Source organism: Microcebus murinus, chromosome 5 (assembly GCF_040939455.1).
Source record: "Microcebus murinus isolate Inina chromosome 5, M.murinus_Inina_mat1.0, whole genome shotgun sequence".
Lineage (NCBI taxonomy): Eukaryota > Metazoa > Chordata > Mammalia > Primates > Cheirogaleidae > Microcebus > Microcebus murinus.
The window spans coordinates 89,217,519-89,226,523 of NC_134108.1; positions in this window are offsets into that span (position 1 = coordinate 89,217,519).

Here is a 9,005-nt window from a genome sequence, read left to right on the forward strand (position 1 = left end):
CTTCCACTCCTTATCTCTTTGGTCTTGTCACCCCCTCAGCCCAGATTACCAGTCTAAAAATTGGTATTTTGTTTTCTTTTTTTTTTTTTTTTTTGAGACAGAGTCTCACTCTGTTGCCCAGGCTAGAGTGAGTGCCCTGGCATCAACCTAGCTCACAGCAACCTCAAACTCCTGGGCTCAAGCAATCCTTCTGCCTCAGCCTCCCGAGTAGCTGGGACTACAGGCATGCACCACCATGCCCGGCTAATTTTTTCTATATATATTTTTAGTTGGCCAATTAACTTCTTTTTGATTTTTTTTTTTTTTTTTTTTTTGAGACAGAGTCTCACTTTGTTGCCCAGGCTAGAGTGAGTGCCATGGCGTCAGCCTAGCTCACAGCAACCTCAAACTCCTGGGCTCCAGCGATCCTTCTGCCTCAGCCTCCCGAGTAGCTGGGACTACAGGCATGCGCCACCATGCCCGGCTAATTTTTTTTATATATATATCAGTTGGCCAATTAATTTCTTTCTATTTATAGTAGAGACGGGGTCTCGCTCTTGCTCAGGCTGGTTTTGAACTCCTGACCTTGAGCAATCCGCCCGCCTCGGCCTCCCAAGAGCTAGGATTACAGGCGTGAGCCACCGCGCCCGGCCCTTTTTGATTTTTAGTAGAGATGGGGGTCTCACTTTTGCTCAGGCTAGTTTCGAACTCCTGACCTTAAGCAATCCGCTCACCTCAGCCTTCCAGAGTGCTATGATTACAGGCATGAGCCACTGCGCCCGGCTGGCATTCTGTTTTCTAACTGCTGTCTAAATTATTTTACTTATCACTTTGAAATAATTTCAGGCATATTAAAAAGTGAAAAATGACATTAAAAATGACCTATTGACCTTCAGGTCTACAGTGATAATGCTGGATGACAAGGGTAAGTCAGAACCATCTCATGCTAAGTAAATTAAATAATTACCCTATTTATAAGGTTTTCAACTACTGTGATTTTTAAGGATTAGGTTTTGTTTAAAACTTGTGGTACTTATTGGCTGGGCGTGGTGGCTCACGTCTGTGTCCATAGACTTTGTCCCACTTGTGTCTTTTCTTCTGATCCAGGAGCTCACGTCATTACATTTAGTTTCTTAGACTCCTTTATAGAAAGAAACCATTCCTGAGCCTTTCTTTGTCTTCTTTCATGTCCTTGCTATTTTTGAAGAGTACTAGCCAGTAATTCTATAGACTGCCCATGTTTCCTCATGATTAAATTCAGATTGTGCATTTTGGGCAGGAATATATTTTTCCGGGAGAAGATGTTGTGTTCTTCTTGGTACATTGTATCAGGAAGCATATGATGTTCTCATGTCTCATTACCAGTATTGATAACTTTTATCACTTCGTTAAGATGGTACCTGCTAGTTTCTCCACTGAAAAGTTACTACTTTTCCCTTTGTAATTTCTAAGCATCTTGAGGGAACATATTCAAGACTGTGAATATTGTATTTCTCATATTTTAACTACTACTTTAGGACTCATCAATGATAATTGCCTGAAACAATGTGACTTTTGCCAAACGATAATCTTTCTTTCTTTTCTTTCTTTCTCTTTCTCTCTCTCTCTTTCTTTCTTTCTTTTCTTTTTCTTTCTTTTCTTTCATTCTCTCTCTCTTTCTGTCTTTCTTTCTCTCTTTATCTTTTTTTTAGAGACAAGGTCTCACTCTAGCTCAGGCTGGTCTCGAACACCTGGGCTCAAGCAATCCTCCCACCTTGGCCTCCCAGAGTGCTAGGATTACAGGCATGAGCCACCGGCCCAGCCTACATCATCATTTTTAATGGCTCTATAGTATTCCATTGCATGACTATACCATGATATATTTAAGTAATTTCTTTTTTTTTTTTTTTTTTTTTTTTTTTTGAGACAGAGTCTCACTTTGTTGCCCAGGCTAGAGTGAGTGCCGTGGCGTCAGCCTAGCTCACAGCAACCTCAATCTCCTGGGCTCGAGTGATCCTTCTGCCTCAGCCTCCCGGGTAGCTGGGACTACAGGCATGCGCCACCATGCCCGGCTAATTTTATATATATATATCAGTTGGCCAATTAATTTCTTTCTATTTATAGTAGAGACGGGGTCTCGCTCTTGCTCAGGCTGGTTTTGAACTCCTGACATTGAGCAATCCGCCCGCCTCGGCCTCCCAAGAGCTAGGATTACAGGCGTGAGCCACAGCGCCCGGCCAGTAATTTCTTATTAATGAGACATTAAACTGTGCTTAGATTTCAATATTACAAGATGCATTCCAGTGAATATCCTTATATATACATCCTTGTATGCTTGTCCAATTATTTCTTTGAATTGAAATTGCTGAGTCAAAGAATATGTGTGTTTTACACTTTGATGTATTTGGACAAATTTTCTTACAGAAAGGTTAAGCTAATTTATTAAAATTACTAATTTTACTTCTATAGAATGTCTTAATATTTATAATTTATTCATACTCAACCTTTATTTTGTGTAAAGTGGTTTATATATCAAAAAGTAAGATTGGATGGATCAAGGGTGAGGAATGATGGAGGGATATATATTTTTTAATCTATATATTTTGTTGTCATTTTAACTAGAGAGAATGAAACTATGCACATGTATTACATGGGTAATTAAAAACAAACAAATAAAAACTATTTAAAATCAGAATAAAGAATACATCATGAATACATGTTTAATGTTTAACAAAAAAAGTTTAACAGTTTGACTAATAGCTTTTCAGCCTGTATAGCATCCAAGCACATCTGCCAAAAGTTTAACTGAAAGACTAAACTTGGCAATATTGCAGTGGAGTGCAGCTGGTTTATCTTATCTGACATCGAAACATTTAAGGGCAATAAATTCACCCACAGACTTTACAATCTCCATTAGCTGAAATATTGTCCCAAATAGACTTCTTACATTTGGACTCAGCTCTGTCTTTCAGACTTTTCTTTCCCTCAGAAAAAGTTTGCTCTATGTCCATTTTATCTGGATGAAACAAACTCCCATGGTTCTGTTTAAGCAGGGCCACTCATTAAAAATGAGTGTACCTCACTTTTGGCTGTACCTCACTTTTGACCATATTGTCAAAATAAGCACACTTTTGAGACTAAGAAGGGTGCTACAATGATAATGCTGGATGACAAGGGTAAGTCAGAACCATCTCATGCTAAGTAAATTAAATAATCACCCTATTTATAAGGTTTTCAACTACTGTGATTTTTAAGGATTAGGTTTTGTTTAAAACTTTTGGTACTTATTGGCCGGGCGTGGTGGCTCGCATCTGTAATCCTAACACTCTGGGAGGCCAAGGAGGGCGGATTGCTCGAGGTCAGGAGCTCAAAACCAGCCTGAGCAAGAGCAAAACTCCCGCCTCTACTATAAATAGAAAGAAATTAATTGGCCAACTAATATATATACAAAAAATTAGCCAGGCATGGTGGCGCATGCCTGTAGTCCCAGCTACTCGGGAGGCTGAGGCAGGAGGATCACTTGAGCCCAGGAGTTTGAGGTTGCTGTGAGCTAGGCTGACGCTACGGCACTCACTCTAGCCTGGGCAACAAAGTGAGACTGTGTCTCAAAAAAAAAAAAAAAAAAGAAAGTGGACACAAACATGAAAAAAGATATATACTAAATATGCAAAAATTGACCGTGATTATCTGTGTGTGGAGGAAGTAAAGGTGATTTTACATTTTCTCTTTATGCCTTTCTATTACCTCTAAATTTTCTTCAGAATGAGAATTTTTAGATTTTATAAGAGAAAAATAAAGATTAAAAATGGAAACAAAAACCATTTTTATTTTTATTTTATTATTTATTTATTTATTTATTTATTTATTTATTTTTTTGAGACACTCACTTTGATGCCCAGGCTAGAGTGAGTGCCGTGGCATCAGCCTAGCTCACAGCAACCTCAAACTCCTGGGCTCAAGCAATCCTGCTGCCTCACCCTCCCAAGTAGCTGGGACTACAGGCATGTGCCACTATGCCCGGCTAATTTTTTCTATATATATTAGTTGGCCAATTAATTTCTTTTTATTTACAGTAGAGATGGGGTCTCGCTCTTGCTCAGTCTGGTTTTGAACTCCTGACCTCAAGCAATCCACCCGCCTCGGCCTCCCAGAGTGCTAGGATTACAGGCGTGAGCCACCACGCCCGGCCCCATTTTTATTTTGAGACAGGGTCTCATTATGTTGCCCAGGCTGGCCTTGAACTCCTGGGCTCCCCCAACCATTCATTCTCCCAAGTATCTCTCCATCCTCCCTAGAAACCAATTTTTGCCACTCAACAGAATTACCTATATTCATCTCACTCTCCCCTCTGAAACAAGGGTATATAAATTCCTTGACCTCGTTGGGATACTGGTGAACCACTCTGTATTCTCCCCATATACATGGTAAATAAATTTTTAATCTCTTTCTCTTATTCATCTGCCTTATTGCTAGTTGATCTTTCAGTGAAACTTCTGGGGGCAATGGGGAAGTTTTCTTTCTCCCCCACAAAAGTGCTAATTATAGTGTTTCAGCCTTACCAGGTTCATTGCCCACTGCTCAAGAGGAAGCCAATCCACTGAGACAGCACGGGTTCCAGCAGAGGAAGAGTTTAATATCACAGGCACCATCCAAGGAGACGAGAAGAAGTTCTCAAATCCATTTCCCTGAGAATTTGGAAAAAAGAGTTCTTAGAGATAGTTTGGTGAGCAAAGGGCTAGGCAATTGGGTCTGCTAATTGACTGGGATCAAGGAAGAACCATAGGGGTGTAAAAATTGTCTTCTTTGCTGAGTCACTTCTTGGGTAGGGGTTGCAAGCCCAGTTGAGTCAGTCCCTTGGTATGGGCCATTGGTCTGGGCGAGTAGTCAGCTGTTCACCAGAATGCAGGGCCTGGAAGATACCTCAAAAACTAGCTTTAGGTTTCACAAGGGTGATGTCATCTATGAAGCAATGAAGAAAGCTAAGAGTCTTTATGACCAGCCTATACGACTCCCAAGTAGTAAGCAATTGTAGGAAAGCAAGCTAGGGAACGACGGCTGGTTCTATATGTATATTTCTCCCACCACAGTTCCCACCTTATTGCCGCTTATTATATTAATAGTTTTATAAACGATGGTTTCATTAATATAGTACTGGGATAAATGGATAACGTTGCTCAAAACCAACAGGCTTTATGCAGTCTTTCAGAGGACGCCAGCAGAGTTGAGCCCACCTGCCCACTGCAGTAAACTTCTTATCAACATACCCTTTAATGGTCTTCCTCTCTTGCCAGTCTTACTTTCCCATTCCCTGATTATGCCTCTTGGGATTACCTCCCAAGAAAACTACTTGTACCTAAACTCTTATCACAACATAGTAGATAATGAATTTAAAAAAAAAGGCATAATGATAATAAAAATAATATCCAAGCAAAGTGAACCTTTGGAGCTTTGCTCGAAACCATATGGCAACCAATAAGGTAAAACAATGTCTTGATTAATTAGTGAAGGTTATTTCCTAAATTCTATATATCATTTTGCATGTGAAGGCACTATATTCATTTTATGAGCATTTTCAGACTTAGATCAAGACATTTGTCTTGCATACCTAAAGAACTAGGCTACAAAAGGTTTAATGACTTCCAAGGTCACATCTTTAACAGTAAAAGTAAAGATAGTTAAGATTTATTGAGCATTTACTATATGCCAGGCCCTATGAAAAGTGTTTTTCACCATTCCACTAATCACTGCAACAATCTCTTATATTATTTTAGAAGTGCTATTGTACTTACCTCAAATGAGGAAACTGAGGCTTAAAGAGACTGGTTCCAAATTGGCACCAATCAAAAATTAAACTTTGAATTGGCAAGTAGAGAGAAACTGTGGCAACATAAATTATTTCTACCCTATAAAATGTTATTGTAATAAAGTCTACATATACACTTGAAGGAGCTCAGGAAATTCCACCCCAAAATATGACTCCTTGGTATAAAGAGTATTTTGAATTAAAGACCCTTAGAGATCAACACGCTCTTGGAAGGGGCTTTCCCTCTACCTTCATAAAACCAGACCCGCCAAAAGAAACAACTGCCTTTCTCTCCCCTCTCCGTTATCTCAATATATTTCAGGAAAGCAGATCAAGAATGCAACCACACCTGGCCCAGCCCATTTTAAGATAATACCTGTCTGTCAGGTTAATTTAATTTCCAAAGAGAATCACAAGTCAATCTGTTCCCCCACCGCAATCCATTCACTCTCCCAAGTATCTATTCATTCTCCCTAGTAACCATTTATTGCCCCTAAATAGAATTACCTATAATTCCTCATCTCCCTCTCCCTTCTAAAATGAGGGTATATAAACTTCTGGATCCCACTGGGAAGCTGAGTCATCACTCTGATTTGATTTGTCCCATGCACACAGTAAATAAATTTGTAATCTCTTTCTTTTACTAATTTGCCTTATTGTGAGTTGATCTTTCAGCAAACCTTCAGGGGGCAAGTTTTCCTTTCCAAGGGGAAGTTTTCCTTTCTCTCCCACACATTCAAAGTGAGGTGGGAGATCAGGGCAGGTAAATAGATAATTCAACAGCAATAAATATTACTCCTTTCTACAGCAATTCATGAAAAATATATTTGGAGTGAATTATCCATGTGGTTGAATAAAAACTCTGCACTATATATTACATTTTTAACTAACCTCAAACTTAGTCTTAAACATATTGTCACTTTGGTCAGTCCCATAGGCAACTGTGGCTGCAAAAATTGTCAAGCTGATTATTTAATTAGATAAAACTAAAAACTTTGATATTTTTAGAACTGACATTATTAGCACTTTAGTAAAATAAGTTCTTCATTCTTAACTGTGTAGGCCTTCGACTTTTGCTTCCTGGAGCTCCAAAAATCTAAATACAGAGAAACAATCTTGAGCATATGGCCAAATTTTCATGTTGAGATGCTTAAACACATGAAACTGCCCACATGAAACTGCTGTTGTCTTCCATAAAGCCTTGGTTCCTTGGTTTATTTATATTGACTCAGATTGCAGCTACTTGATATTTAAAGTAAAATGGAAATTATGCTGTATTCTACTCAAAACCATGCACATTTTAGATTTTCCTTTTGTTTCTGGGGGTCTCATTTGTCCAGGCTCTTTATACTAATAGTCCTAGGCCTGGAAATTAATTATGTTTCTGACTGTTCATTTTTTACTTCTCCTTTTCCTATAGTTTAAAAATCAAATTATCTGACTTCATTCTATTTTTGTAAGAGTGGGCAAGAAGCCCGTTTCCTGTTAATGATGAGCTGACCATATTCTGACAGTACATTAAAGGATAGTTGAACAACATACTGGCAGGGAAAAGTCAATTGAGGAAAAAAAGTGTACTCTGATTTGGAAAATGAGTCAGTATCTAGGAACTGACTGCATTTGATACACAAGATTTCCTCCAAATGAGCAAATTGAAAATGCTTCAAGACAAGCAGACTAAAATCTAACAAAGCTACATAATAAATATATCTAGAGTTGTCAAGCAGGGACTTCTTTATAACAAATTTTGTTTAGTGGCAATGACATCAATTTCTGGAGCATGAATGTGGTCAGCTCTGGAATAAATTGGTAGTGTAAGGCTGGTGCCAGGACCCCTCTTCTCCCTAGATCAAAAAGAAAAGGCTCACAAGACCAGACCCACCAAGGACAAACTGCCAGGCCCTACTGAGAAGAACCACACCCAGATGTCCACCCGGATAAGAAAGTTTTGGCTTTTGGATTCCATAAATACTGCCAGCCCCTCCTATTTCTCAATGACCACCAAAGGTCACCCCGGCTCTTCCTGCCAAAAGTACCTAGCCCACCCCAAACAGTATAAAGGCTCACACCTCCTCCAAACAGACACGACTTCTCAGGCCCTCCTCTCTTGAGACCCAAGAACCTGGTCCGGGAGTGCATAATAAAGCCACGTTGTTTGGCCCCACTCTTTCTCTCTCTCTCTCTGTTTCTTTTGCCACCGGAAAACTTTACAGGTAGATTTTTAAAATAGGTAAGTCAAAATCACTAAATACATTAAGAACTTTTCCCCAGAATTGTCAAAGTCTGCATGCCTAAGTGTGTTCTAGTAAGTGGCTGAGTGTTTACTCTAAACCAAAATATATGCATGTTTGCAGAAAAAAAAACTTTTGGAGCAGCAAAATTATAATGGCACATGCCAAGATGCCAAGCTGGCAACAGATGCATCAGAGAGACTTTATATTAAAGATATAACTTGAAAAAGATATTCAAGAAATCAGGATTTCTCCTCCTCTTCAACAATTAAAGTCATATGGTCCCCTTCTCTACCCCCCTCAAAATAAACGTGAAGGAAGAATGAAAAAGTTAACACACATAACCTGATGACCTTGAAAATGCCACATAATGGCCTGAGCATTTGCCCAGATGGCTCCATAAAAAGGCCAACTCTGGTCTTCACCAGAGATAAGTTGCTTCCCCTTGGTCACTCAGGTTAAAAGCAGAGTCAGGACTTTCAAGATTCTAGTTGTTATTAACAAAGACATTCGAAAGCATTTTATAGTACTGTACAACTTACAAATTGCTTCTACATACATTAATCACGTGACCCTCATAAACAATCCTATCAGGTAGGTAGAACATGTTACTACAGGTCACTAAATATGAAATGTCCGATTTTGAGTCAGAAGTGTAGTTTATTATATCTCAAACAAGAAGCAATACAATTAATCAAAGTATGCGCCATTGACAGAGTTTTGCCATCTTAACAGTAGCTTGCTTATGCCAGCAACAAAGAAGCCTAGAGAGTGAGTGGCAATAAAATCCAGAAAGGCATTTTCCATGGCTTGTTGAGAATTGAGTATTTTTCCTTGCAAGAAGTGGAAGGAAGATGTGGTAGTCAGTTGGTGCAAGGTCTGGTGAATACGGTGGATGACAGAGAGTTTCCAAATCCAGCTGTTGCTGTAGTTTGAGCAGCATTGTTTGTGCAACATGTGGTCGAGCATTTTCTTGCAAGAGGATTGGCCTGTCTCTATTGACCAATCTCAGC